Here is a 27,033-nt window from a genome sequence, read left to right on the forward strand (position 1 = left end):
AATGCTACAGCGCAGGCTATAAATATCTTTTAAACAGTTGTTGTGATTTCCATATTGGCCACTATATGCATTTGAAAAGTGCTCAAGCATTGGTGGTATAGTGGTGAGCATAGCTGCCTTCCAAGCAGTTGACCCGGGTTCGATTCCCGGCCAATGCATACTTTTCCTTATGTGCTGTTTTCGCACTTATAGTTGTTGCTTAAGATATGCTCAGATGACAAGGTCCATAGAAAATGTTAAAATCTTTGTAGAAATCATGATTCCTTCTTAGCAGATGACTTTTCATTCCACCACTGCATGATTAAAGATTTGTAAACACATTTTACAAAGTTCACTGAGTTGCCATATGCAAGTACATCAAAGGTCTTTTCTTTTCTCAGTTTTGATACCACTGTATATCAGTTCAATGGTGCATAAAAACCTTAAGTATGGATGAGCCTAAATCTTGAATTGTGAATGTCATGCAATTTGCCAATTTTGTTTGAATATCTTCCACGAATGGTGCTACAGCGCAGGCTATAAATATCTTTCAAACAGTTGTTGTGATTTCCATATTGGCCACTATATGCATTGAAAAAATGCTCAAGCATTGGTGGTATAGTGGTGAGCATAGCTGCCTTCCAAACAGTTGATTCGGGTTCGATTCCCGGCCAATGCATCCTTTTCCTTATGTGCTGTTTTCGCACTTATAGTTGTTGCTTAAGATATGCTCAGATGACAAGGTCCATAGAAAATGTTTAAATCTTTGTAGAAATCATGATTCCTTCTTAGCAGATGACTTTTGATTCCACCACTGCATGATTAAAGATTTGCAAACACATTTTACAAAGTTCACTGAGGTGCCATATGCAAGTACATCAAAGGTCTTTTCTTTTCTCAGTTTTGATACCACTGTATATCAGTTCAATGGTGCATAAAAACCTTAAGTATGGATGAGCCTAAATCTTGAATTGTGAATGTCATGCAATTTGCCAATTTTGTTTGAATATCTACCACCAATGGTGCTACAGCGCAGGCTATAAAAATCTTTCAAACAGTTGTTGTGATTTCCATATTGGCCACTATATGCAAGTGAAAAGTGCTCAAGCATTGGTGGTATAGTGGTGAGCATAGCTGCCTTCCAAGCAGTTGACCCGGTTTCGATTCCCGGCCAATGCATCCTTTTCCTTATGTGCTGTTTTCGCACTTATAGTTGTTGCTTAAGATATGCTCAGATGACAAGGTCCATAGAAAATGTTAAAATCTTTGTAGAAATCATGATTCCTTCTTAGCAGATGACTTTTGATTCCACCACTGCATGATTAAAGATTTGTAAACACATTTTACAAAGTTCACTGAGTTGCCATATGCAAGTACATCAAAGGTCTTTTCTTTTCTCAGTTTTGATACCACTGTATATCAGTTCAATGGTGCATAAAAACCTTAAGTATGGATGAGCCTAAATCTTTAATTGTGAATGTCATGCAATTTGCCAATTTTGTTTGAATATCTACCACCAATGGTGCTACAGCGCAGGCTATAAAAATCTTTCAAACAGTTGTTGTGATTTCCATATTGGCCACTATATGCATTTGAAAAGTGCTCAAGCATTGGTGGTATAGTGGTGAGCATAGCTGCCTTCCAAGCATTTTACCCGGGTTCGATTCCCGGCCAATGCATTCTTTTCCTTATGTGCTGTTTTTGCACTTATAGTTGTTGCTTAAGATATGCTCAGATGACAAGGTCCACAGAAAATGTTAAAATTTTTGTAGAAATCATGATTCCTTCTTAGCAGATGACTTTTGATTCCACCACTGCTTGATTAAAGATTTGTAAATACATTTTACAAAGTTCACTGAGGTGCCATATGCAAGTACATCAAAGGTCTTTTCTTTTCTCAGTTTTGATACCACTGTATATCAGTTCAATGGTGCATAAAAACCTTAAGTATGGATGAGCCTAAATCTTGAATTGTGAATGTCATGCAATTTGCCAATTTTGTTTGAATATCTACCACCAATGGTGCTACAGCGCAGGCTATAAAAATCTTTCAAACAGTTGTTGTGATTTCCATATTGGCCACTATATGCATTTGAAAAGTGCTCAAGCATTGGTGGTATAGTGGTGAGCATAGCTGCCTTCCAAGCAGTTGACCCGGGTTCGATTCCCGGCCAATGCATCCTTTTCCTTATGTGCTGTTTTCGCACTTATAGTTGTTGCTTAAGATATGCTCAGATGACAAGGTCCACAGAAAATCTTAAAATCTTTGTAGAAATCATGATTCCTTCTTAGCAGATGACTTTTGATTCTACCACTGCCTGATTAAAGATATGTAAATACATTTTACAAAGTTCACTGAGGTGCCATATGCAAGTAAATCGAAGGTCTTTTCTATTCTCAGTTTTTTTTACCACTGTATATCAGTTCAATGGTGCATAAAAACCTTAAGTATGGATGAGCCTAAATCTTGAATTGTGAATGTCATGCAATTTGCCAATTTTGTTTGAATATCTTCCACGAATGGTGCTACAGCGCAGGCTATAAATATCTTTCAAACAGTTTTTGTGATTTCCATATTGGCCACTATATGCATTGAAAAAACGCTCAAGCATTGGTGGTATAGTGGTGAGCATAGCTGCCTTCCAAGCAATTGACCCGGGTTTGATTCCCGGCCAATGCATCCTTTTCCTTATGTGCTGTTTTCGCACTTATAGTTGTTGCTTAAGATATGCTCAGATGACAAGGTCCACAGAAAATGTTAAAATCTTTGTAGAAATCATGATTCCTTCTTAGCAGATGACTTTTGATTCTACCACTGCCTGATTAAAGATATGTAAATACATTTTACAAAGTTCACTGAGGTGCCATATGCAAGTAAATCGAAGGTCTTTTCTATTCTCAGTTTTTATGCCACTGTTAATCAGTTCAATGGTGCATAAAAACCTTAAGTATGGATGAGCCTAATTCTTGAATTGTGAATGTCATGCAATTTTCCAATTTTGTTTGAATATCTTCCACGAATGGTGCTACAGCGCAGGCTATAAATATCTTTCAAACAGTTGTTGTGATTTCCATATTGGCCACTATATGCATTTGAAAAGTACTCAAGCATTGGTGGTATAGTGGTGAGCATAGCTGCCTTCCAAGCAGTTGACCCGGGTTCGATTCCCGGCCAATGCATCCTTTTCCTTATGTGCTGTTTTCGCACTTATAGTTGTTGCTTAAGATATGCTCAGATGACAAGGTCCATAGAAAATTTTAAAATCTTTGTAGAAATCATGATTCCTTCTTAGCAGATGACTTTTGATTCCACCATTGCCTGATTAAAGATTTGTAAATACATTCTACAAAGTTCACTGAGGTGCCATATGCAAGTAAATCGAAGGTCTTTTCTTTTCTCAGTTTTGATACCACTGTATATCAGTTCAATGGTGCATAAAAACCTTAAGTATGGATGAGCCTAAATCTTGAATTGTGAATGTCATGCAATTTGCCAATTTTGTTTGAATATCTTCCACCAAGGGTGCTACAGTGCAGGCTATAAATATCTTTCAAACAGTTGTTGTGATTTCCATATTGGCCACTATATGCATTGGAAAAGCGCTCAAGCATTGGTGGTATAGTGGTGAGCATAGCTGCCTTCCAAGCAGTTGACCTGGGTTTGATTCTCGGCCAATGCATCCTTTTCCTTATGTGCTGTTTTTGCACTTATAGTTGTTGCTTAAGATATGCTCAGATGACAAGGTCCATAGAAAATGTTAAAATCTTTGTAGAAATCATGATTCCTTCTTAGCAGATGACTTTTGATTCCACCACTGCATGATTAAAGATTTGTAAACACATTTTACAAAGTTCACTGAGGTGCCATATGCAAGTACATCAAAGGTCTTTTCTTTTCTCAGTTTTGATACCACTGTATATCAGTTCAATGGTGCATAAAAACCTTAAGTATGAATGAGCCTAAATCTTGAATTGTGAATGTCATGCAATTTGCCAATTTTGTTTGAATATCTACCACCAATGGTGCTACAGCGCAGGCTATAAAAATCTTTTAAACAGTTGTTGTGCTTTCCATATTGGCCACTATATGCATTTGAAAAGTGCTCAAGCATTGGTGGTATAGTGGTGAGCATAGCTGCCTTCCAAGCAGTTGACCCGGGTTCGATTCCCGGCCAATGCATCCTTTTCCTTATGTGCTGTTTTCACACTTATAGTTGTTGCTTAAGATATGCTCAGATGACAAGGTCCATAGAAAATGTTAAAATCTTTGTAGAAATCATGATTCCTTCTTAGCAGATGACTTTTGATTCCACCACTGCATGATTAAAGATTTGTAAACACATTTTACAAAGTTCACTGAGTTGCCATATGCAAGTACATCAAAGGTCTTTTCTTTTCTCAGTTTTGATACCACTGTATATCAGTTCAATGGTGCATAAAAACCTTAAGTATGGATGAGCCTAAATCTTGAATTGTGAATGTCATGCAATTTGCCAATTTTGTTTGAATATCTACCACCAATGGTGCTACAGCGCAGGCTATAAAAATCTTTCAAACAGTTGTTGTGATTTCCATATTGGCCACTATATGCATTTGAAAAGTGCTCAAGCATTGGTGGTATAGTGGTGAGCATAGTTGCCTTCCAAGCAGTTGACCCGGGTTCGATTCCCGGCCAATGCATCCTTTTCCTTATGTGCTGTTTTCGCACTTATAGTTGTTGCTTAAGATATGCTCAGATGACAAGGTCCATAGAAAATGTTAAAATCTTTGTAGAAATCATGATTCCTTCTTAGCAGATGACTTTTGATTCCACCACTGCCTGATTAAAGATTTGTAAATACATTTTACAAAGTTCACTGAGGTGCCATATGCAAGTAAATCGAAGGTCTTTTCTTTTCTCAGTTTTGATACCACTGTATATCAGTTCAATGGTGCATAAAAACCTTAAGTATGGATGAGCCTAAATCTTGAATTGTGAATGTCATGCAATTTGCCAATTTTGTTTGAATATCTTCCACCAATGGTGCTACAGCGCAGGCTATAAATATCTTTCAAACAGTTGTTGTGATTTCCATATTGGCCACTATATGCATTTGAAAATAACTCAAGCATTGGTGGTATAGTGGTGTGCATAGCTGCCTTCCAAGCAATTGTCCCGGGTTCGATTCCCGGCCAATGCATCCTTTTCCTTATGTGCTGTTTTCGCACTTATAGTTGTTGATTAAGATATGCTCAGATGACAAGGTCCATAGAAAATGTTAAAATCTATGTAGAAATCATGATTCATTCTTAACAGATGACTTTTGATTCCACCACTGCCTGATTAAAGATTTGTAAATACATTTTACAAAGTTCACTGAGGTGCCATATGCAAGTAAATCGAAGGTCTTTTCTTTTCTCAGTTTTGATACCACTGTATATTAGTTCAATGGTGCATAAAAACCTTAAGTATGGATGAGCCTAAATCTTGAATTGTGAATGTCATGCAATTTGCCAATTTTGTTTGAATATCTTCCACGAATGGTGCTACAGCGCAGGCTATAAATATCTTTCAAACAGTTGTTGTGATTTCCATATTGGCCACTATATGCATTAGAAAAAAGCTCAAGCATTGGTGGTATAGTGGTGAGCATAGCTGCCTTCAAAGCAGTTGACCTGGGTTCGATTCCCGGCCAATGCATACTTATCCTTATGTGCTGTTTTCGCACTTATAGTTGTTGCTTAAGATATGCTCAGATGACAAGGTCCATAGAAAATGTTAAAATCTTTGTAGAAATCATGATTCCTTCTTAGCAGATGACTTTTGATTCCACCACTGCATGATTAAAGATTTGTAAACACATTTTACAAAGTTCACTGAGGTGCCATATGCAAGTACATCAAAGGTCTTTTCTTTTCTCAGTTTTGATACCACTGTATATCAGTTCAATGGTGCATAAAAACCTTAAGTATGGATGAGCCTAAATCTTGAATTGTGAATGTCATGCAATTTGCCAATTTTGTTTGAATATCTACCACCAATGGTGCTACAGCGCAGGCTATAAAAATCTTTCAAACATTTGTTGTGATTTCCATATTGGCCACTATATGCATTTAAAAAGTGCTCAAGCATTGGTGGTATAGTGGTGAGCATAGCTGCCTTCCAAGCAGTTGACCCGGGTTCGATTCCTGGCCAATGCATCCTTTTCCTTATGTGCTGTTTTCGCACTTATAGTTGTTGCTTAAGATATGCTCAGATGACAAGGTCCACAGAAAATGTTAAAATCTTTAAGAAATCATGATTCATTCTTAGCAGATGACTTTTGATTCTACCACTGCCTGATTAAAGATATGTAAACACATTTTACAAAGTTCATTGAGGTGCCATATGCAAGTACATCAAAGGTCTTTTCTTTTCTCAGTTTTGATACCACTGTATATCAGTTCAATGGTGCATAAAAACCTTAAGTATGGATGAGCCTAAATCTTGAATTGTGAATGTCATGCAATTTGCCAATTTTGTTTGAATATCTTCCACCAATAATGCTACAGCGCAGGCTATAAATATCTTTTAAACAGTTGTTGTGATTTCCATATTGGCCACTATATGCATTTGAAAAGTGCTCAAGCATTGGTGGTATAGTGGTGAGCATAGCTGCCTTCCAAGCAGTTGACCCGGGTTCGATTCCCGGCCAATGCATACTTTTCCTTATGTGCTGTTTTCGCACTTATAGTTGTTGCTTAAGATATGCTCAGATGACAAGGTCCATAGAAAATGTTAAAATCTTTGTAGAAATCATGATTTTTTCTTAGCAGATGACTTTTCATTCCACCACTGCATGATTAAAGATTTGTAAACACATTTTACAAAGTTCACTGAGTTGCCATATGCAAGTACATCAAAGGTCTTTTCTTTTCTCAGTTTTGATACCACTGTATATCAGTTCAATGGTGCATAAAAACCTTAAGTATGGATGAGCCTAAATCTTGAATTGTGAATGTCATGCAATTTGCCAATTTTGTTTGAATATCTTCCACGAATGGTGCTACAGCGCAGGCTATAAATATCTTTCAAACAGTTGTTGTGATTTCCATATTGGCCACTATATGCATAGAAAAAATGCTCAAGCATTGGTGGTATAGTGGTGAGCATAGCTGCCTTCCAAACAGTTGACTCGGGTTCGATTCCCGGCCAATGCATCCTTTTCCTTATGTGCTGTTTTCGCACTTATAGTTGTTGCTTAAGATATGCTCAGATGACAAGGTCCATAGAAAATGTTTAAATCTTTGTAGAAATCATGATTCCTTCTTAGCAGATGACTTTTGATTCCACCACTGCATGATTAAAGATTTGCAAACACATTTTACAAAGTTCACTGAGGTGCCATATGCAAGTACATCAAAGGTCTTTTCTTTTCTCAGTTTTGATACCACTGTATATCAGTTCAATGGTGCATAAAAACCTTAAGTATGGATGAGCCTAAATCTTGAATTGTGAATGTCATGCAATTTGCCAATTTTGTTTGAATATCTACCACCAATGGTGCTACAGCGCAGGCTATAAAAATCTTTCAAACAGTTGTTGTGATTTCCATATTGGCCACTATATGCAAGTGAAAAGTGCTCAAGCATTGGTGGTATAGTGGTGAGCATAGCTGCCTTCCAAGCAGTTGACCCGGTTTCGATTCCCGGCCAATGCATCCTTTTCCTTATGTGCTGTTTTCGCACTTATAGTTGTTGCTTAAGATATGCTCAGATGACAAGGTCCATAGAAAATGTTAAAATCTTTGTAGAAATCATGATTCCTTCTTAGCAGATGACTTTTGATTCCACCACTGCATGATTAAAGATTTGTAAACACATTTTACAAAGTTCACTGAGTTGCCATATGCAAGTACATCAAAGGTCTTTTCTTTTCTCAGTTTTGATACCACTGTATATCAGTTCAATGGTGCATAAAAACCTTAAGTATGGATGAGCCTAAATCTTGAATTGTGAATGTCATGCAATTTGCCAATTTTGTTTGAATATCTACCACCAATGGTGCTACAGCGCAGGCTATAAAAATCTTTCAAACAATTGTTGTGATTTCCATATTGGCCACTATATGCATTCGAAAAGAGCTCAAGCATTGGTGGTATAGTGGTGAGCATAGCTACCTTCCAAGCAGTTGACCCGGGTACGATTCCCGGCCAATGCATCCTTTTCCTTATGTGCTGTTTTCGCACTTATAGTTGTTGCTTAAGATATGCTCAGATGACAAGGTCCATAGAAAATGTTAAAATCTTTGTAGAAATCATGATTCCTTCTTAGCAGATGACTTTTGATTCCACCACTGCCTAATTAAAGATTTGTAAATACATTTTACAAAGTTCACTGAGGTGCCATATGCAAGTAAATCAAAGGTCTTTTCTTTTCTCAGTTTTGATACCACTGTATATCAGTTCAATGGTGCATAAAAACCTTAAGTATGGATGAGCCTAAATCTTGAATTGTGAATGTCATGCAATTTGCCAATTTTGTTTGAATATCTACCACCAATGGTGCTACAGCGCAGGCTATAAAAATCTTTCAAACAGTTGTTGTGATTTCCATATTGGCCACTATATGCATTTGAAAAGAGCTCAAGCATTGGTGGTATAGTGGTGAGCATAGCTGCCTTCCAAGCAGTTGACCCGGGTTCGATTCCCGGCCAATGCATCCTTTTCCTTATGTGCTGTTTTCGCACTTATAGTTGTTGCTTAAGATATGCTCAGATGACAAGGTCCATAGAAAATGTTAAAATCTTTGTAGAAATCATGATTCCTTCTTAGCAGATGACTTTTGATTCCACCACTGCCTGATTAAAGATTTGTAAATACATTTTACACAGTTCACTGAGGTGCCATATGCAAGTAAAACGAAGGTCTTTTCTATTCTCAGTTTTTATACCACTGTATATCAGTTCAATGGTGCATAAAAACCTTAAGTATGGATGAGCCTAAATCTTGAATTGTGAATGTCATGCAATTTTCCAATTTTGTTTGAATATCTTCCACCAATGGTGCTACAGCGCAGGCTATAAATATCTTTCAAACAGTTGTTGTGATTTCCATATTGGCCACTATATGCATTCGAAAAGAGCTCAAGCATTGGTGGTATAGTGGTGAGCATAGCTGCCTTCCAAGCAGTTGACCCGGGTTCGATTCCCGGCCAATGCATCCTTTTCCTTATGTGCTGTGTTCGCACTTATAGTTGTTGCTTAAGATATGCTCAGATGACAAGGTCCATAGAAAATGTTAAAATCTTTGTAGAAATCATGATTCCTTCTTAGCAGATGACTTTTGATTCCACCACTGCCTGATTAAAGATTTGTAAATACATTTTACACAGTTCACTGAGGTGCCATATGCAAGTAAATCGAAGGTCTTTTCTTTTCTCAGTTTTGATACCACTGTATATTAGTTCAATGGTGCATAAAAACCTTAAGTATGGATGAGCCTAAATCTTGAATTGTGAATGTCATGCAATTTGCCAATTTTGTTTGAATATCTTCCACGAATGGTGCTACAGCGCAGGCTATAAATATCTTTCAAACAGTTGTTGTGATTTCCATATTGGCCACTATATGCATTAGAAAAAAGCTCAAGCATTGGTGGTATAGTGGTGAGCATAGCTGCCTTCAAAGCAGTTGACCTGGGTTCGATTCCCGGCCAATGCATACTTATCCTTATGTGCTGTTTTCGCACTTATAGTTGTTGCTTAAGATATGCTCAGATGACAAGGTCCATAGAAAATGTTAAAATCTTTGTAGAAATCATGATTCCTTCTTAGCAGATGACTTTTGATTCCACCACTGCATGATTAAAGATTTGTAAACACATTTTACAAAGTTCACTGAGGTGCCATATGCAAGTACATCAAAGGTCTTTTCTTTTCTCAGTTTTGATACCACTGTATATCAGTTCAATGGTGCATAAAAACCTTAAGTATGGATGAGCCTAAATCTTGAATTGTGAATGTCATGCAATTTGCCAATTTTGTTTGAATATCTACCACCAATGGTGCTACAGCGCAGGCTATAAAAATCTTTCAAACATTTGTTGTGATTTCCATATTGGCCACTATATGCATTTAAAAAGTGCTCAAGCATTGGTGGTATAGTGGTGAGCATAGCTGCCTTCCAAGCAGTTGACCCGGGTTCGATTCCTGGCCAATGCATCCTTTTCCTTATGTGCTGTTTTCGCACTTATAGTTGTTGCTTAAGATATGCTCAGATGACAAGGTCCACAGAAAATGTTAAAATCTTTAAGAAATCATGATTCATTCTTAGCAGATGACTTTTGATTCTACCACTGCCTGATTAAAGATATGTAAACACATTTTACAAAGTTCATTGAGGTGCCATATGCAAGTACATCAAAGGTCTTTTCTTTTCTCAGTTTTGATACCACTGTATATCAGTTCAATGGTGCATAAAAACCTTAAGTATGGATGAGCCTAAATCTTGAATTGTGAATGTCATGCAATTTGCCAATTTTGTTTGAATATCTTCCACCAATAATGCTACAGCGCAGGCTATAAATATCTTTTAAACAGTTGTTGTGATTTCCATATTGGCCACTATATGCATTTGAAAAGTGCTCAAGCATTGGTGGTATAGTGGTGAGCATAGCTGCCTTCCAAGCAGTTGACCCGGGTTCGATTCCCGGCCAATGCATACTTTTCCTTATGTGCTGTTTTCGCACTTATAGTTGTTGCTTAAGATATGCTCAGATGACAAGGTCCATAGAAAATGTTAAAATCTTTGTAGAAATCATGATTTTTTCTTAGCAGATGACTTTTCATTCCACCACTGCATGATTAAAGATTTGTAAACACATTTTACAAAGTTCACTGAGTTGCCATATGCAAGTACATCAAAGGTCTTTTCTTTTCTCAGTTTTGATACCACTGTATATCAGTTCAATGGTGCATAAAAACCTTAAGTATGGATGAGCCTAAATCTTGAATTGTGAATGTCATGCAATTTGCCAATTTTGTTTGAATATCTTCCACGAATGGTGCTACAGCGCAGGCTATAAATATCTTTCAAACAGTTGTTGTGATTTCCATATTGGCCACTATATGCATTGAAAAAATGCTCAAGCATTGGTGGTATAGTGGTGAGCATAGCTGCCTTCCAAACAGTTGACTCGGGTTCGATTCCCGGCCAATGCATCCTTTTCCTTATGTGCTGTTTTCGCACTTATAGTTGTTGCTTAAGATATGCTCAGATGACAAGGTCCATAGAAAATGTTTAAATCTTTGTAGAAATCATGATTCCTTCTTAGCAGATGACTTTTGATTCCACCACTGCATGATTAAAGATTTGCAAACACATTTTACAAAGTTCACTGAGGTGCCATATGCAAGTACATCAAAGGTCTTTTCTTTTCTCAGTTTTGATACCACTGTATATCAGTTCAATGGTGCATAAAAACCTTAAGTATGGATGAGCCTAAATCTTGAATTGTGAATGTCATGCAATTTGCCAATTTTGTTTGAATATCTACCACCAATGGTGCTACAGCGCAGGCTATAAAAATCTTTCAAACAGTTGTTGTGATTTCCATATTGGCCACTATATGCAAGTGAAAAGTGCTCAAGCATTGGTGGTATAGTGGTGAGCATAGCTGCCTTCCAAGCAGTTGACCCGGTTTCGATTCCCGGCCAATGCATCCTTTTCCTTATGTGCTGTTTTCGCACTTATAGTTGTTGCTTAAGATATGCTCAGATGACAAGGTCCATAGAAAATGTTAAAATCTTTGTAGAAATCATGATTCCTTCTTAGCAGATGACTTTTGATTCCACCACTGCATGATTAAAGATTTGTAAACACATTTTACAAAGTTCACTGAGTTGCCATATGCAAGTACATCAAAGGTCTTTTCTTTTCTCAGTTTTGATACCACTGTATATCAGTTCAATGGTGCATAAAAACCTTAAGTATGGATGAGCCTAAATCTTGAATTGTGAATGTCATGCAATTTGCCAATTTTGTTTGAATATCTACCACCAATGGTGCTACAGCGCAGGCTATAAAAATCTTTCAAACAATTGTTGTGATTTCCATATTGGCCACTATATGCATTCGAAAAGAGCTCAAGCATTGGTGGTATAGTGGTGAGCATAGCTACCTTCCAAGCAGTTGACCCGGGTACGATTCCCGGCCAATGCATCCTTTTCCTTATGTGCTGTTTTCGCACTTATAGTTGTTGCTTAAGATATGCTCAGATGACAAGGTCCATAGAAAATGTTAAAATCTTTGTAGAAATCATGATTCCTTCTTAGCAGATGACTTTTGATTCCACCACTGCCTAATTAAAGATTTGTAAATACATTTTACAAAGTTCACTGAGGTGCCATATGCAAGTAAATCAAAGGTCTTTTCTTTTCTCAGTTTTGATACCACTGTATATCAGTTCAATGGTGCATAAAAACCTTAAGTATGGATGAGCCTAAATCTTGAATTGTGAATGTCATGCAATTTGCCAATTTTGTTTGAATATCTACCACCAATGGTGCTACAGCGCAGGCTATAAAAATCTTTCAAACAGTTGTTGTGATTTCCATATTGGCCACTATATGCATTTGAAAAGAGCTCAAGCATTGGTGGTATAGTGGTGAGCATAGCTGCCTTCCAAGCAGTTGACCCGGGTTCGATTCCCGGCCAATGCATCCTTTTCCTTATGTGCTGTTTTCGCACTTATAGTTGTTGCTTAAGATATGCTCAGATGACAAGGTCCATAGAAAATGTTAAAATCTTTGTAGAAATCATGATTCCTTCTTAGCAGATGACTTTTGATTCCACCACTGCCTGATTAAAGATTTGTAAATACATTTTACACAGTTCACTGAGGTGCCATATGCAAGTAAAACGAAGGTCTTTTCTATTCTCAGTTTTTATACCACTGTATATCAGTTCAATGGTGCATAAAAACCTTAAGTATGGATGAGCCTAAATCTTGAATTGTGAATGTCATGCAATTTTCCAATTTTGTTTGAATATCTTCCACCAATGGTGCTACAGCGCAGGCTATAAATATCTTTCAAACAGTTGTTGTGATTTCCATATTGGCCACTATATGCATTCGAAAAGAGCTCAAGCATTGGTGGTATAGTGGTGAGCATAGCTGCCTTCCAAGCAGTTGACCCGGGTTCGATTCCCGGCCAATGCATCCTTTTCCTTATGTGCTGTGTTCGCACTTATAGTTGTTGCTTAAGATATGCTCAGATGACAAGGTCCATAGAAAATGTTAAAATCTTTGTAGAAATCATGATTCCTTCTTAGCAGATGACTTTTGATTCCACCACTGCCTGATTAAAGATTTGTAAATACATTTTACAAAGTTCACTGAGGTGCCATATGCAAGTAAATCGAAGGTCTTTTCTTTTCTCAGTTTTGATACCACTGTATATCAGTTCAATGGTGCATAAAAACCTTAAGTATGGATGAGCCTAAATCTTGAATTGGGAATGTCATGCAATTTGCCAATTTTGTTTGAATATCTTCCACCAATGGTGCTACAGCGCAGGCTATAAATATCTTTCAAACAGTTGTTGTGATTTCCATATTGGCCACTATATGCATTCGAAAAGAGCTCAAGCATTGGTGGTATAGTGGTGAGCATAGCTGCCTTCCAAGCAGTTGACCCGGGTTCGATTCCCGGCCAATGCATCCTTTTCCTTATGTGCTGTTTTCGCACTTATAGTTGTTGCTTAAGATATGCTCAGATGACAAGGTCCATAGAAAATGTTAAAATCTTTGTAGAAATCATGATTCCTTCTTAGCAGATGACTTTTGATTCCACCACTGCCTGATTAAAGATTTGTAAATACATTTTACACAGTTCACTGAGGTGCCATATGCAAGTAAAACGAAGGTCTTTTCTATTCTCAGTTTTGATACCACTGTATATCAGTTCAATGGTGCATAAAAACCTTAAGTATGGATGAGCCTAAATCTTGAATTGTGAATGTCATGCAATTTGCCAATTTTGTTTGAATATCTTCCACCAATGGTGCTACAGCGCAGGCTATAAATATCTTTCAAACAGTTGTTGTGATTTCCATATTGGCCACTATATGCATTGAAAAAGCGCCCAAGCATTGGTGGTATAGTGGTGAGCATAGCTGCCTTCCAAGCAGTTAACCCGGGTTCGATTCCCGGCCAATGCATCCTTTTCCTTATGTGCTGTTTTCGCACTTATAGTTGTTGCTTAAGATATGCTCAGATGACAAGGTCCATAGAAAATGTTAAAATCTTTGTAGAAATCATGATTCCTTCTTAGCAGATGACTTTTGATTCCACCACTGCCTGATTAAAGATTTGTAAATACATTTTACAAAGTTCACTGAGGTGCCATATGCAAGTAAATCAAAGGTCTTTTCTTTTCTCAGTTTTGATACCACTGTATATCAGTTCAATGGTGCATAAAAACCTTAAGTATGGATGAGCCTAAATCTTGAATTGTGAATGTCATGCAATTTTCCAATTTTGTTTGAATATCTTCCACCAATGGTGCTACAGCGCAGGCTATAAATATCTTTCAAACAGTTGTTGTGATTTCCATATTGGCCACTATATGCATTCGAAAAGAGCTCAAGCATTGGTGGTATAGTGGTGAGCATAGCTGCCTTCCAAGCAGTTGACCCGGGTACGATTCCCGGCCAATGCATCCTTTTCCTTATGTGCTGTTTTCGCACTTATAGTTGTTGCTTAAGATATGCTCAGATGACAAGGTCCATAGAAAATGTTAAAATCTTTGTAGAAATCATGATTCCTTCTTAGCAGATGACTTTTGATTCCACCACTGCCTAATTAAAGATTTGTAAATACATTTTACAAAGTTCACCGAGGTGCCATATGCAAGTAAATCAAAGGTCTTTTCTTTTCTCAGTTTTGATACCACTGTATATCAGTTCAATGGTGCATAAAAACCTTAAGTATGGATGAGCCTAAATCTTGAATTGTGAATGTCATGCAATTTTCCAATTTTGTTTGAATATCTTCCACCAATGGTGCTACAGCGCAGGCTATAAATATCTTTCAAACAGTTGTTGTGATTTCCATATTGGCCACTATATGCATTCGAATAGAGCTCAAGCATTGGTGGTATAGTGGTGAGCATAGCTGCCTTCCAAGCAGTTGACCCGGGTTCGATTCCCGGCCAATGCATCCTTTTCCTTATGTGCTGTTTTCGCACTTATAGTTGTTGCTTAAGATATGCTCAGATGACAAGGTCCATAGAAAATTTTAAAATCTTTGTAGAAATCATGATTCCTTCTTAGCAGATGACTTTTGATTCCACCACTGCCTGATTAAAGATTTGTAAATACATTTTACACAGTTCACTGAGGTGCCATATGCAAGTAAATCGAAGGTCTTTTCTTTTCTCAGTTTTGATACCACTGTATATCAGTTCAATGGTGCATAAAAACCTTAAGTATGGATGAGCCTAAATCTTGAATTGGGAATGTCATGCAATTTGCCAATTTTGTTTGAATATCTACCACCAATGGTGCTACAGCGCAGGCTATAAAAATCTTTCAAACAATTGTTGTGATTTCCATATTGGCCACTATATGCATCTGAAAATTGCTCAAGCATTGGTGGTATAGTGGTGAGCATAGCTACCTTCCAAGCAGTTGACCCGGGTTCGATTCCCGGCCAATGCATCCTTTTCCTTATGTGCTGTTTTCGCACTTATAGTTGTTGCTTAAGATATGCTCAGATGACAAGGTCCACAGAAAATGTTAAAATCTTTGTAGAAATCATGATTCCTTCTTAGCAGATGACTTTTGATTCTACCACTGCATGATTAAAGATATGTAAACACATTTTACAAAGTTCACTGAGGTGCCATATGCAAGTACATCAAAGGTCTTTTCTTTTCTCAGTTTTGATACCACTGTATATCAGTTCAATGGTGCATAAAAACCTTAAGTATGGATGAGCCTAAATCTTGAATTGTGAATGTCATGCAATTTTCCAATTTTGTTTGAATATCTTCCACCAATGGTGCTACAGCGCAGGCTATAAATATCTTTCAAACAGTTGTTGTGATTTCCATATTGGCCACTATATGAATTTGAAAAGTGCTCAAGCATTGGTGGTATAGTGGTGAGCATAGTTGCCTTCCAAGCAGTTGACCCGGGTTCGATTCCCGGCCAATGCATCCTTTTCCTTATGTGCTGTTTTAGCACTTATAGTTGTTGCTTAAGATATGCTCAGATGACAAGGTCCATAGAAAATGTTAAAATCTTTGTAGAAATCATGATTCCTTCTTAGCAGATGACTTTTGATTCCACCACTGCATGATTAAAGATTTGTAAACACATTTTACAAAGTTCACTGAGGTGCCATATGCAAGTACATCAAAGGTCTTTTCTTTTCTCAGTTTTGATACCACTGTATATCAGTTCAATGGTGCATAAAAACCTTAAGTATGGATGAGCCTAAATCTTGAATTGTGAATGTCATGCAATTTGCCAATTTTGTTTGAATATCTTCCACCAATGGTGCTACAGCGCAGGCTATAAATATCTTTCAAACAGTTGTTGTGATTTCCATATTGGCCACTATATGCATTCAAAAAGAGCTCAAGCATTGGTGGTATAGTGGTGTGCATAGCTGTCTTCCAAGCAGCTGACCCGGGTTCGATTCCCGGCCAATGCATCCTTTTCCTTATGTGCTGTTTTCGCACTTATAGTTGTTGATTAAGATATGCTCAGATGACAAGGTCCATAGAAAATGTTAAAATCTTTGTAGAAATCATGATTCCTTCTTAGCAGATGACTTTTGATTCCACCACTGCCTGATTAAAGATTTGTAAATACATTTTACACAGTTCACTGAGGTGCCGTTTGCAAGTAAATCGAAGGTCTTTTCTATTCTCAGTTTTTATACCACTGTATATCAGTTCAATGGTGCATAAAAACCTTAAGTATGGATGAGCCTAAATCTTGAATTGTGAATGTCATGCAATTTGCCAATTTTGTTTGAATATCTTCCACGAATGGTGCTACAGCGCAGGCTATAAATATCTTTCAAACAGTTGTTGTGATTTCCATATTGGCCACTATATGCATTCAAAAAGAGCTCAAGCATTGGTGGTATAGTGGTGTGCATAGCTGTCTTCCAAGCAGTTGACCCGGGTTCTATTCCCGGCCAATGCATCCTTTTCCTTATGTGCTGTTTTTGCACTTATAGTTGTTGCTTAAGATATGCTCAGAGGACAAGGTCAATAGAAAATGTTAAAATCTTTTTAGAAATCATGATTCCTTCTTAGCAGATGACTTTTGTTTCCACCACTGCATGATTAAAGATTTGTAAACACATTTTACAAAGTTCACTGAGGTGCCATATGCAAGTACATCAAAGGTCTTTTCTTTTCTCAGTTTTGATACCACTGTATATCAGTTCAATGGTGCATAAAAACCTTAAGTATGGATGAGCCTAAATCTTGAATTGTGAATGTCATGCAATTTGCCAATTTTGTTTAAATATCTACCACCAATGGTGCTACAGCGCAGGCTATAAAAATCTTTCAAACAGTTGTTGTGATTTCCATATTGGCCACTATATGCATTTGAAAAGTGCTCAAGCATTGGTGGTATAGTGGTGAGCATAGCTGCCTACCAAGCAGTTGACCCGGGCTCGATTCCCGGCCAATGCATCCTTTTCCTTATGTGCTGTTTTCGCACTTATAGTTGTTGCTTAAGATATGCTCAGATGACAAGGTGCATAGAAAATGTTAAAATCTTTGTAGAAATCATGATTCCTTCTTAGCAGATGACTTTTGATTCCACCACTGCATGATTAAAGATTTGTAAACACATTTTACAAAGTTCACTGAGGTGCCATATGCAAGTACATCAAAGGTCTTTTCTTTTCTCAGTTTTGATACCACTGTATATCAGTTCTATGGTGCATAAAAACCTTAAGTATGAATGAGCCTAAATCTTGAATTGTGAATGTCATGCAATTTGCCAATTTTGTTTGAATATCTTCCACCAATGGTGCTACAGCGCAGGCTATAAATATCTTTCAAACAGTTGTTGTGATTTCCATATTGGCCACTATATGCATTCGAAAAAAGCTCAAGCATTGGTGGTATAGTGGTGAGCATATCTGCCTTCCAAGCAGTTGACCCGGGTTCGATTCCCGGCCAATGCATCCGTTTCCTTATGTGCTGTTTTCGCACTTATAGTTGTTGATTAAGATATGCTCAGATGACAAGGTGCATAGAAAATGTTAAAATCTTTGTAGAAATCATGATTCATTCTTAGCAGATGACTTTTGATTCCACCTCTGCCTGATTAAAGATTTGTAAATACATTTTACAAAGTTCACTGAGGTGCCATATGCAAGTAAATCGAAGGTCTTTTCTATTCTCAGTTTTTTTTACCACTGTATATCAGTTCAATGGTGCATAAAAACCTTAAGTATGGATGAGCCTAAATCTTGAATTGTGAATGTCATGCAATTTGCCAATTTTGTTTGAATATCTTCCACCAATGGTGCTACAGCGCAGGCTATAAATATCTTTCAAACAGTTGTTGTGATTTCCATATTGGCCACTATATGCAGTGGAAAAGCGCTCAAGCATTGGTGGTATAGTGGTGAGCATAGCTGCCTTCCAAACGGTTGACTTGGGTTTGATTCTCTGCCAATGCATCCTTTTCCTTATGTGCTGTTTTTGCACTTATAGTTGTTGCTTAAGATATGCTCAGATGACAAGGTCCATAGAAAATGTTAAAATCTTTGTAGAAATCATGATTCCTTCTTAGCAGATGACTTTTGATTCCACCACTGCCTGATTAAAGATTTGTAAATACATTTTACAAAGTTCACTGAGGTGCCATATGCAAGTAAATCGAAGGTCTTTTCTTTTCTCAGTTTTGATACCACTGTATGTAAGTTCATTGGTGCATAAAAACCTTTAGTATGGATGAGCCTAAATCTTGAATTGTGAATGTCATGCAATTTGCCAATTTTGTTTGTATATCTACCACCAATGGTGCTACAGCGCAGGCTATAAATATCTTTCAAACAGTTGTTGTGATTTCCATATTGGCCACTATATGCATTCGAAAAGAGCTCAAGCATTGTTGGTATAGTGGTGCGCATAGCTGCCTTCCAAGCAGTTGACCCGGGTTCGATTCCCGGCCAATGCATCCTTTTCCTTATGTGCTGTTTTCGCACTTATAGTTGTTGCTTAAGATATGCTCAGATGACAAGGTCCATAGAAAATGTTAAAATCTTTGTAGAAATCATGATTCCTTCTTAGCAGATGACTTTTTGATTCCACCACTGCCTGATTAAAGATTTGTAAATACATTTTACAAAGTTCACTGAGGTGCCATATGCAAGTAAATCGAAGGTCTTTTATTTTCTCAGTTTTGATACCACTGTATATCAGTTAAATGGTGCATAAAAACCTTAAGTATGGATGAGCCTAAATCTTGAATTGTGAATGTCATGCAATTTGCCAATTTTGTTTGATTATCTTCCACCAATGGTGCTACAGCGCAGGCTATAAATATCTTTCAAACAGTTGTTGTGATTTCCATATTGGCCACTATATGCATTCAAAAAAGTTCAAGCATTGGTGGTATAGTGGTGAGCATAGCTGCCTTCCAAGCTGTTGACCCGGGTTCGATTCTCGGCCAATGCATCCTTTTCCTTATGTGCTGTTTTCGCACTTATAGTTGTTGCTTAAGATATGCTCAGATGACAAGGTCCATAGAAAATGTTACAATCTTTGTAGAAATCATGATTCCTTCTTAGCAGATGACTTTTGATTCCACCACTGCCTGATTAAAGATTTGTAAATACATTTTACACAGTTCACTGAGGTGCCATATGCAAGTAAAACGAAGGTCTTTTCTATTCTCAGTTTTTATACCACTGTATATCAGTTCAATGGTGCATAAAAACCTTAAGTATGGATGAGCCTAAATCTTGAATTGTGAATGTCATGCAATTTGCCAATTTTGTTTGAATATCTACCACCAATGGTGCTACAGCGCAGGCTATAAAAATCTTTCAAACAGTTGTTGTGATTTCCATATTGGCCACTATATGCATTTGAAAAGTGCTCAAGCATTGGTGGTATAGTGGTGAGCATAGCTGCCTTCCAAGCAGTTGACCCGGGTTCGATTCCCGGCCAATGCATCCTTTTACTTATGTGCTGTTTTCGCACTTATAGTTGTTGCTTAAGATATGCTCAGATGACAAGGTCCACAGAAAATTTTAAAAAATTTGTAGAAATCAAGATTCCTTCTTAGCAGATGACTTTTGATTCCACCACTGCCTGATTAAAGATTTGTAAATACATTTTACAAAGTTCACTGAGGTGCCATATGCAAGTAAATCGAAGGTATTTTCTTTTCTCAGTTTTGATACCACTGTATGTAAGTTCATTGGTGCATAAAAACCTTAAGTATGGATGAGCCTAAATCTTGAATTGTGAATGTCATGCAATTTGCCAATTTTGTTTGAATATCTTCCACCAATGGTGCTACAGCGCAGGCTATAAATATCTTTCAAACAGTTGTTGTGATTTCCATATTGGCCACTATATGCATTCGAAAAGAGCTCAAGCATTGGTGGTATAGTGATGAGCATAACTGCCTTCCAAGCTGTTGACCCGGGTTCGATTCCCGGCCAATGCATCCTTTTTCCTTATGTGCTGTTTTCGCACTTATAGTTGTTGCTTAAGATATGCTCAGATGACAAGGTCCATAGAAAATGTTAAAATCTTTGTAGAAATCATGATTCATTCTTAGCAGATGACTTTTGATTCCACCACTGCCTGATTAAAGATTTGTAAATACATTTTACACAGTTCACTGAGGTGCCATATGCAAGTAAATCGAAGGTCTTTTCTTTTCTCAGTTTTGATACCACTGAATGTCAGTTCAATGGTGCATAAAAACCTTAAGTATGGATGAGCCTAAATCTTGAATTGTGAATGTCATGCAATTTGCCAATTTTGTTTGAATATCTACCACCAATGGTGCTACAGCGCAGGCTATAAAAATCTTTCAAACAGTTGTTGTGATTTCCATATTGGCCACTATATGCAATCGAAAAGAGCTCAAGCATTGGTGGTATAGTGGTGAGCATAGCTGCCTTCCAAGCAATTGACCCGGGTTCGATTCCCGGCCAATGCATCCTTTTCCTTATGTGCTGTTTTCGCACTTATAGTTGTTGCTTAAGATATGCTCAGATGACAAGGTCCATAGAAAATGTTAAAATCTTTGTAGAAATCATGATTCCTTCTTAGCAGATGACTTTTGATTCCACCACTGCATGATTAAAGATTTGTAAACACATTTTACAAAGTTCACTGAGGTGCCATATGCAAGTACATCAAAGGTCTTTTCTTTTCTCAGTTTTGATACCACTGTATATCAGTTCAATGGTGCATAAAAACCTTAAGTATGGATGAGCCTAAATCTTGAATTGTGAATGTCATGCAATTTGCCAATTTTGTTTGAATATCTACCACCAATGGTGCTACAGCGCAGGCTATAAAAATCTTTCAAACAGTTGTTGTGATTTCCATATTGGCCACTATATGCATTTGAAAAGTCCTCAAGCATTGGTGGTATAGTGGTGAGCATAGCTGCCTTCCAAGCAGTTGACCCGGGTTCGATTCCCGGCCAATGCATCCTTTTCCTTATGTGCTGTTTTCGCACTTATAGTTGTTGCTTAAGATATGCTCAGATGACAAGGTCCATAGAAAATGTTAAAATCTTTGTAGAAATCATGATTCCTTCTTAGCAGATGACTTTTGTTTCCACCACTGCATGATTAAAGATTTGTAAACACATTTTACAAAGTTCACTGAGGTGCCATATGCAAGTACATCAAAGGTATTTTCTTTTCTCAGTTTTGATACCACTGTATATCAGTTCAATGGTGCATAAAAACCTTAAGTATGGATGAGCCTAAATCTTGAATTGTGAATGTCATGCAATTTGCCAATTTTGTTTAAATATCTACCACCAATGGTGCTACAGCGCAGGCTATAAAAATCTTTCAAACAGTTGTTGTGATTTCCATATTGGCCACTATATGCATTTGAAAAGTGCTCAAGCATTGGTGGTATAGTGGTGAGCATAGCTGCCTACCAAGCAGTTGACCCGGGCTCGATTCCCGGCCACTGCATCCTTTTCCTTATGTGCTGTTTTCGCACTTATAGTTGTTGCTTAAGATATGCTCAGATGACAAGGTGCATAGAAAATGTTAAAATCTTTGTAGAAATCATGATTCCTTCTTAGCAGATGACTTTTGATTCCACCACTGCATGATTAAAGATTTGTAAACACATTTTACAAAGTTCACTGAGGTGCCATATGCAAGTACATCAAAGGTCTTTTCTTTTCTCAGTTTTGATACCACTGTATATCAGTTCTATGGTGCATAAAAACCTTAAGTATGGATGAGCCTAAATCTTGAATTGTGAATGTCATGCAATTTGCCAATTTTGTTTGAATATCTTCCACCAATGGTGCTACAGCGCAGGCTATAAATATCTTTCAAACAGTTGTTGTGATTTCCATATTGGCCACTATATGCATTCGAAAAAAGCTCAAGCATTGGTGGTATAGTGGTGAGCATATCTGCCTTCCAAGCAGTTGACCCGGGTTCGATTCCCGGCCAATGCATCTGTTTCCTTATGTGCTGTTTTCGCACTTATAGTTGTTGATTAAGATATGCTCAGATGACAAAGTGCATAGAAAATGTTAAAATCTTTGTAGAAATCATGATTCATTCTTAGCAGATGACTTTTGATTCCACCTCTGCCTGATTAAAGATTTGTAAATACATTTTACAAAGTTCACTGAGGTGCCATATGCAAGTAAATCGAAGGTCTTTTCTATTCTCAGTTTTTTTTACCACTGTATATCAGTTCAATGGTGCATAAAAACCTTAAGTATGGATGAGCCTAAATCTTGAATTGTGAATGTCATGCAATTTGCCAATTTTGTTTGAATATCTTCCACCAATGGTGCTACAGCGCAGGCTATAAAAATCTTTCAAACAGTTGTGATTTCCATATTGGCCACTATATGCACTTGAAAAGTGCTCAAGCATTGGTGGTATAGTGGTGAGCATAGCTGCCTTCCAAGCAGTTGACCCGGGTTCAATTCCCGGCCAATGTATCCTTTTCCTTATGTGCTGTTTTCGCACTTATAGTTGTTGATTAAGATATGCTCAGATGACAAGTTGCATAGAAAATGTTAAAATCTTTGTAGAAATCATGATTCCTTCTTAGCAGATGTCTTATGATTCCTTCATTGCCTGATTAAAGATTTGTAAATACATTTTACAAAGTTCACTGAGGTGCCATATGCAAGTAAATCGAAGGTCTTTTCTTTTCTCAGTTTTGATACCACTGTATATTAGTTTAATGGTGCATAAAAACCTTAAGTATGGATGAGCCTAAATCTTGAATTGTGAATGTCATGCAATTTGCCAATTTTGTTTGAATATCTTCCACCAATGGTGCTACAGCGCAGGCTATAAATATCTTTCAAACAGTTGTTGTGATTTCCATATTGGCCACTATATGCAGTGGAAAAGCGCTCAAGCATTGGTGGTATAGTGGTGAGCATAGCTGCCTTCCAAGCGGTTGACCTGGGTTTGATTCTCTGCCAATGCATCCTTTTCCTTATGTGCTGTTTTTGCACTTATAGTTGTTGCTTAAGATATGCTCAGATGACAAGGTCCATAGAAAATGTTAAAATCTTTGTAGAAATCATGATTCCTTCTTAGCAGATGACTTTTGATTCCACCACTGCCTGATTAAAGATTTGTAAATACATTTTACAAAGTTCACTGAGGTGCCATATGCAAGTAAATCGAAGGTCTTTTCTTTTCTCAGTTTTGATACCACTGTATGTAAGTTCATTGGTGCATAAAAACCTTTAGTATGGATGAGCCTAAATCTTGAATTGTGAATGTCATGCAATTTGCCAATTTTGTTTGTATATCTACCACCAATGGTGCTACAGCGCAGGCTATAAATATCTTTCAAACAGTTGTTGTGATTTCCATATTGGCCACTATATGCATTCAAAAAAGTTCAAGCATTGGTGGTATAGTGGTGAGCATAGCTGCCTTCCAAGCTGTTGACCCGGGTTCGATTCTCGGCCAATGCATCCTTTTCCTTATGTGCTGTTTTCGCACTTATAGTTGTTGCTTAAGATATGCTCAGATGACAAGGTCCATAGAAAATGTTACAATCTTTGTAGAAATCATGATTCCTTCTTAGCAGATGACTTTTGATTCCACCACTGCCTGATTAAAGATTTGTAAATACATTTTACACAGTTCACTGAGGTGCCATATGCAAGTAAATCGAAGGTCTTTTCTTTTCTCAGTTTTGATACCACTGTATGTAAGTTCATTGGAGCATAAAAACCTTAAGTATGGATGAGCCTAAATCTTGAATTGTGAATGTCATGCAATTTGCCAATTTTGTTTGAATATCTTCCACCAATGGTGCTACAGCGCAGGCTATAAATATCTTTCAAACAGTTGTTGTGATTTCCATATTGGCCACTATATGCATTCGAAAAGAGCTCAAGCATTGGTGGTATAGTGGTGAGCATAGCTGCCTTCCAAGCAGTTGACACGGGTTCGATTCCCGGCCAATGAATCCTTTTCTTTATGTGCTGTTTTCGCACTTATAGTTGTTGCTTAAGATATGCTCAGATGACAAGGTCCATAGAAAATGTTAAAATCTTTGTAGAAATCATGATTCCTTCTTAGCAGATGACTTTTGATTCCACCACTGCCTGATTAAAGATTTGTAAATACATTTTACAAAGTTCACTGAGGTGCCATATGCAAGTAAATCGAAGGTCTTTTCTTTTCTCAGTTTTGATACCACTGTATGTAAGTTCATTGGAGCATAAAAACCTTAAGTATGGATGAGCCTAAATCTTGAATTGTGAATGTCATGCAATTTGCCAATTTTGTTTGAATATCTTCCACCAATGGTGCTACAGCGCAGGCTATAAATATCTTTCAAACAGTGGTTGTGATTTCCATATTGGCCACTATATGCATTCGTAAAGAGCTCAAGCATTGGTGGTATAGTGGTAAGCATAGCTGCCTTCCAAGCAGTTGACCCGGGTTCGATTCCCGGCCAATGCATCCTTTTCCTTATGTGCTGTTTTCGCACTTATAGTTGTTGCTTAAGATATGCTCAGATGACAAGGTCCATAGAAAATGTTAAAATCTTTGTAGAAATCATGATTCCTTCTTAGCAGATGACTTTTGATTCCACCACTGCCTGATTAAAGATTTGTAAATACATTTTACAAAGTTCACTGAGGTGCCATATGCAAGTAAATCAAAGGTCTTTTCTTTTCTCAGTTTTGATACCACTGTATATCAGTTCAATGGTGCATAAAAACCTTAAGTATGGATGAGCCTAAATCTTGAATTGTGAATGTCATGCAATTTGCCAATTTTGTTTGAATATCTTCCACCAATGGTGCTACAGCGCAGGCTATAAATATCTTTCAAACAGTTGTTGTGATTTCCATATTGGCCACTATATGCATCGAAAAAGCGCTCAAGCATTGGTGGTATAGTGGTGAGCATAGCTGCCTTCCAAGCAATTGACTCGGGTTCGATTCCCGGCCAATGCATCATTTTCCTTATGTGCTGTTTTCGCACTTATAGTTGTTGCTTAAGATATGCTCAGATGACAAGGTCCATAGAAAATGTTAAAATCTTTGTAGAAATCATGATTCCTTCTTAGCAGATGACTTTTGATTCCACCACTGCCTGATTAAAGATTTGTAAATACATTTTACAAAGTTCACTGAGGTGCCATATGCAAGTAAATCGAAGGTTTTTTCTTTTCTCAGTTTTGATACCACTGTATGTAAGTTCATTGGTGCATAAAAACCTTAAGTATGGATGAGCCTAAATCTTGAATTGTGAATGTCATGCAATTTGCCAATTTTGTTTGAATATCTTCCACCAATGGTGCTACAGCGCAGGCTATAAATATCTTTCAAACAGTTGTTGTGATTTCCATATTGGCCACTATATGCATTTGAAAAGAGCTCAAGCATTGGTGGTATAGTGGTGAGCATAGCTGCCTTCCAAGCAGTTGACCCGGGTTCGATTCCCGGCCAATGCATCCTTTTCCTTATGTGCTGCTTTCGCACTTATAGTTGTTGCTTAAGATATGCTCAGATGACAAGGTCCATAGAAAATGTTAAAATCTTTGTAGAAATCATGATTCCTTCTTAGCAGATGACTTTTGATTCCACCACTGCCTGATTAAAGATTTGTAAATACATTTTACAAAGTTCACTGAGGTGCCATATGCAAGTAAATTGAAGGTCTTTCCTTTTCTCAGTTTTGATACCACTGTATATCAGTTCAATGGTGCATAAAAACCTTAAGTATGGATAAGCCTAAATCTTGAATTGTGAATGTCATGCAATTTGCCAATTTTGTTTGAATATCTTCCACCAATGGTGCTACAGCGCAGGCTATAAATATCTTTCAAACAGTTGTTGTGATTTCCATATTGGCCACTATATGCATTGAAAAAGCGCTCAAGCATTGGTGGTATAGTGGTGAGCATAGCTGCCTTCCAAGCAGTTGACCCGGGTTCGATTCCCGGCCAATGCATCCTTTTCCTTATGTGCTGTTTTCGCACTTATAGTTGTTGCTTAAGATATGCTCAGATGACAAGGTCCATAGAAAATGTTAAAATCTTTGTAGAAATCATGATTCCTTCTTAGCAGATGACTTTTGATTCCACCACTGCCTGATTAAAGATTTGTAAATACATTTTACAAAGTTCACTGAGGTGCCATATGCAAGTAAATCGAAGGTCTTTTCTTTTCTCAGTTTTGATACCACTGTATGTAAGTTCATTGGTGCATAAAAACCTTAAGTATGGATGAGCCTAAATCTTGAATTGTGAATGTCATGCAATTTGCCAATTTTGTTTGAATATCTTCCACCAATGGTGCTACAGCGCAGGCTATAAATATCTTTCAAAC

The 27,033-nt window shown here is 37.4% G+C and overlaps 36 non-coding genes across 36 annotated transcripts; all 36 read left to right on the plus strand.

The window, feature by feature from the left end:
- Positions 1–86: 86 nt before the first annotated feature.
- On the plus strand, positions 87–158 carry TRNAG-UCC (transfer RNA glycine (anticodon UCC)). Its single transcript has one exon. It is a non-coding gene; the product is annotated as a tRNA-Gly (tRNA).
- A 928-nt stretch (positions 159–1,086) lies between these two features.
- TRNAG-UCC (transfer RNA glycine (anticodon UCC)) lies at positions 1,087–1,158 on the plus strand. Its single transcript has one exon. It is a non-coding gene; the product is annotated as a tRNA-Gly (tRNA).
- Positions 1,159–1,586: 428 nt separating this feature from the next.
- TRNAG-UCC (transfer RNA glycine (anticodon UCC)) lies at positions 1,587–1,658 on the plus strand. The gene has a single exon. It is a non-coding gene; the product is annotated as a tRNA-Gly (tRNA).
- Positions 1,659–2,086: 428 nt separating this feature from the next.
- On the plus strand, positions 2,087–2,158 carry TRNAG-UCC (transfer RNA glycine (anticodon UCC)). Its single transcript has one exon. It is a non-coding gene; the product is annotated as a tRNA-Gly (tRNA).
- Positions 2,159–3,087: 929 nt separating this feature from the next.
- TRNAG-UCC (transfer RNA glycine (anticodon UCC)) lies at positions 3,088–3,159 on the plus strand. Its single transcript has one exon. It is a non-coding gene; the product is annotated as a tRNA-Gly (tRNA).
- Positions 3,160–4,087: 928 nt separating this feature from the next.
- On the plus strand, positions 4,088–4,159 carry TRNAG-UCC (transfer RNA glycine (anticodon UCC)). The gene has a single exon. It is a non-coding gene; the product is annotated as a tRNA-Gly (tRNA).
- Positions 4,160–4,587: 428 nt separating this feature from the next.
- On the plus strand, positions 4,588–4,659 carry TRNAG-UCC (transfer RNA glycine (anticodon UCC)). Its single transcript has one exon. It is a non-coding gene; the product is annotated as a tRNA-Gly (tRNA).
- Positions 4,660–5,087: 428 nt separating this feature from the next.
- TRNAG-UCC (transfer RNA glycine (anticodon UCC)) lies at positions 5,088–5,159 on the plus strand. Its single transcript has one exon. It is a non-coding gene; the product is annotated as a tRNA-Gly (tRNA).
- A 928-nt stretch (positions 5,160–6,087) lies between these two features.
- On the plus strand, positions 6,088–6,159 carry TRNAG-UCC (transfer RNA glycine (anticodon UCC)). Its single transcript has one exon. It is a non-coding gene; the product is annotated as a tRNA-Gly (tRNA).
- A 427-nt stretch (positions 6,160–6,586) lies between these two features.
- On the plus strand, positions 6,587–6,658 carry TRNAG-UCC (transfer RNA glycine (anticodon UCC)). Its single transcript has one exon. It is a non-coding gene; the product is annotated as a tRNA-Gly (tRNA).
- Positions 6,659–7,586: 928 nt separating this feature from the next.
- TRNAG-UCC (transfer RNA glycine (anticodon UCC)) lies at positions 7,587–7,658 on the plus strand. The gene has a single exon. It is a non-coding gene; the product is annotated as a tRNA-Gly (tRNA).
- A 928-nt stretch (positions 7,659–8,586) lies between these two features.
- TRNAG-UCC (transfer RNA glycine (anticodon UCC)) lies at positions 8,587–8,658 on the plus strand. Its single transcript has one exon. It is a non-coding gene; the product is annotated as a tRNA-Gly (tRNA).
- A 428-nt stretch (positions 8,659–9,086) lies between these two features.
- On the plus strand, positions 9,087–9,158 carry TRNAG-UCC (transfer RNA glycine (anticodon UCC)). The gene has a single exon. It is a non-coding gene; the product is annotated as a tRNA-Gly (tRNA).
- Positions 9,159–10,086: 928 nt separating this feature from the next.
- TRNAG-UCC (transfer RNA glycine (anticodon UCC)) lies at positions 10,087–10,158 on the plus strand. The gene has a single exon. It is a non-coding gene; the product is annotated as a tRNA-Gly (tRNA).
- A 427-nt stretch (positions 10,159–10,585) lies between these two features.
- Positions 10,586–10,657, plus strand: TRNAG-UCC (transfer RNA glycine (anticodon UCC)). The gene has a single exon. It is a non-coding gene; the product is annotated as a tRNA-Gly (tRNA).
- Positions 10,658–11,585: 928 nt separating this feature from the next.
- Positions 11,586–11,657, plus strand: TRNAG-UCC (transfer RNA glycine (anticodon UCC)). Its single transcript has one exon. It is a non-coding gene; the product is annotated as a tRNA-Gly (tRNA).
- Positions 11,658–12,585: 928 nt separating this feature from the next.
- Positions 12,586–12,657, plus strand: TRNAG-UCC (transfer RNA glycine (anticodon UCC)). Its single transcript has one exon. It is a non-coding gene; the product is annotated as a tRNA-Gly (tRNA).
- Positions 12,658–13,085: 428 nt separating this feature from the next.
- Positions 13,086–13,157, plus strand: TRNAG-UCC (transfer RNA glycine (anticodon UCC)). Its single transcript has one exon. It is a non-coding gene; the product is annotated as a tRNA-Gly (tRNA).
- Positions 13,158–13,585: 428 nt separating this feature from the next.
- TRNAG-UCC (transfer RNA glycine (anticodon UCC)) lies at positions 13,586–13,657 on the plus strand. Its single transcript has one exon. It is a non-coding gene; the product is annotated as a tRNA-Gly (tRNA).
- A 428-nt stretch (positions 13,658–14,085) lies between these two features.
- TRNAG-UCC (transfer RNA glycine (anticodon UCC)) lies at positions 14,086–14,157 on the plus strand. Its single transcript has one exon. It is a non-coding gene; the product is annotated as a tRNA-Gly (tRNA).
- Positions 14,158–14,585: 428 nt separating this feature from the next.
- TRNAG-UCC (transfer RNA glycine (anticodon UCC)) lies at positions 14,586–14,657 on the plus strand. Its single transcript has one exon. It is a non-coding gene; the product is annotated as a tRNA-Gly (tRNA).
- Positions 14,658–15,085: 428 nt separating this feature from the next.
- Positions 15,086–15,157, plus strand: TRNAG-UCC (transfer RNA glycine (anticodon UCC)). Its single transcript has one exon. It is a non-coding gene; the product is annotated as a tRNA-Gly (tRNA).
- Positions 15,158–15,585: 428 nt separating this feature from the next.
- On the plus strand, positions 15,586–15,657 carry TRNAG-UCC (transfer RNA glycine (anticodon UCC)). Its single transcript has one exon. It is a non-coding gene; the product is annotated as a tRNA-Gly (tRNA).
- Positions 15,658–16,085: 428 nt separating this feature from the next.
- TRNAG-UCC (transfer RNA glycine (anticodon UCC)) lies at positions 16,086–16,157 on the plus strand. Its single transcript has one exon. It is a non-coding gene; the product is annotated as a tRNA-Gly (tRNA).
- A 428-nt stretch (positions 16,158–16,585) lies between these two features.
- On the plus strand, positions 16,586–16,657 carry TRNAG-UCC (transfer RNA glycine (anticodon UCC)). Its single transcript has one exon. It is a non-coding gene; the product is annotated as a tRNA-Gly (tRNA).
- Positions 16,658–17,585: 928 nt separating this feature from the next.
- Positions 17,586–17,657, plus strand: TRNAG-ACC (transfer RNA glycine (anticodon ACC)). The gene has a single exon. It is a non-coding gene; the product is annotated as a tRNA-Gly (tRNA).
- A 428-nt stretch (positions 17,658–18,085) lies between these two features.
- TRNAG-UCC (transfer RNA glycine (anticodon UCC)) lies at positions 18,086–18,157 on the plus strand. The gene has a single exon. It is a non-coding gene; the product is annotated as a tRNA-Gly (tRNA).
- A 1,929-nt stretch (positions 18,158–20,086) lies between these two features.
- Positions 20,087–20,158, plus strand: TRNAG-UCC (transfer RNA glycine (anticodon UCC)). The gene has a single exon. It is a non-coding gene; the product is annotated as a tRNA-Gly (tRNA).
- Positions 20,159–21,087: 929 nt separating this feature from the next.
- TRNAG-UCC (transfer RNA glycine (anticodon UCC)) lies at positions 21,088–21,159 on the plus strand. The gene has a single exon. It is a non-coding gene; the product is annotated as a tRNA-Gly (tRNA).
- Positions 21,160–21,587: 428 nt separating this feature from the next.
- Positions 21,588–21,659, plus strand: TRNAG-UCC (transfer RNA glycine (anticodon UCC)). The gene has a single exon. It is a non-coding gene; the product is annotated as a tRNA-Gly (tRNA).
- A 428-nt stretch (positions 21,660–22,087) lies between these two features.
- TRNAG-ACC (transfer RNA glycine (anticodon ACC)) lies at positions 22,088–22,159 on the plus strand. The gene has a single exon. It is a non-coding gene; the product is annotated as a tRNA-Gly (tRNA).
- Positions 22,160–22,587: 428 nt separating this feature from the next.
- On the plus strand, positions 22,588–22,659 carry TRNAG-UCC (transfer RNA glycine (anticodon UCC)). Its single transcript has one exon. It is a non-coding gene; the product is annotated as a tRNA-Gly (tRNA).
- A 426-nt stretch (positions 22,660–23,085) lies between these two features.
- TRNAG-UCC (transfer RNA glycine (anticodon UCC)) lies at positions 23,086–23,157 on the plus strand. Its single transcript has one exon. It is a non-coding gene; the product is annotated as a tRNA-Gly (tRNA).
- Positions 23,158–25,084: 1,927 nt separating this feature from the next.
- Positions 25,085–25,156, plus strand: TRNAG-UCC (transfer RNA glycine (anticodon UCC)). Its single transcript has one exon. It is a non-coding gene; the product is annotated as a tRNA-Gly (tRNA).
- Positions 25,157–26,084: 928 nt separating this feature from the next.
- Positions 26,085–26,156, plus strand: TRNAG-UCC (transfer RNA glycine (anticodon UCC)). Its single transcript has one exon. It is a non-coding gene; the product is annotated as a tRNA-Gly (tRNA).
- Positions 26,157–26,584: 428 nt separating this feature from the next.
- On the plus strand, positions 26,585–26,656 carry TRNAG-UCC (transfer RNA glycine (anticodon UCC)). The gene has a single exon. It is a non-coding gene; the product is annotated as a tRNA-Gly (tRNA).
- The last annotated feature ends 377 nt before the right edge of the window (positions 26,657–27,033 follow it).

The sequence above is a fragment of the Pseudophryne corroboree genome, chromosome 4, assembly GCF_028390025.1.
Source record: "Pseudophryne corroboree isolate aPseCor3 chromosome 4, aPseCor3.hap2, whole genome shotgun sequence".
NCBI classification, from domain to species: domain Eukaryota; kingdom Metazoa; phylum Chordata; class Amphibia; order Anura; family Myobatrachidae; genus Pseudophryne; species Pseudophryne corroboree.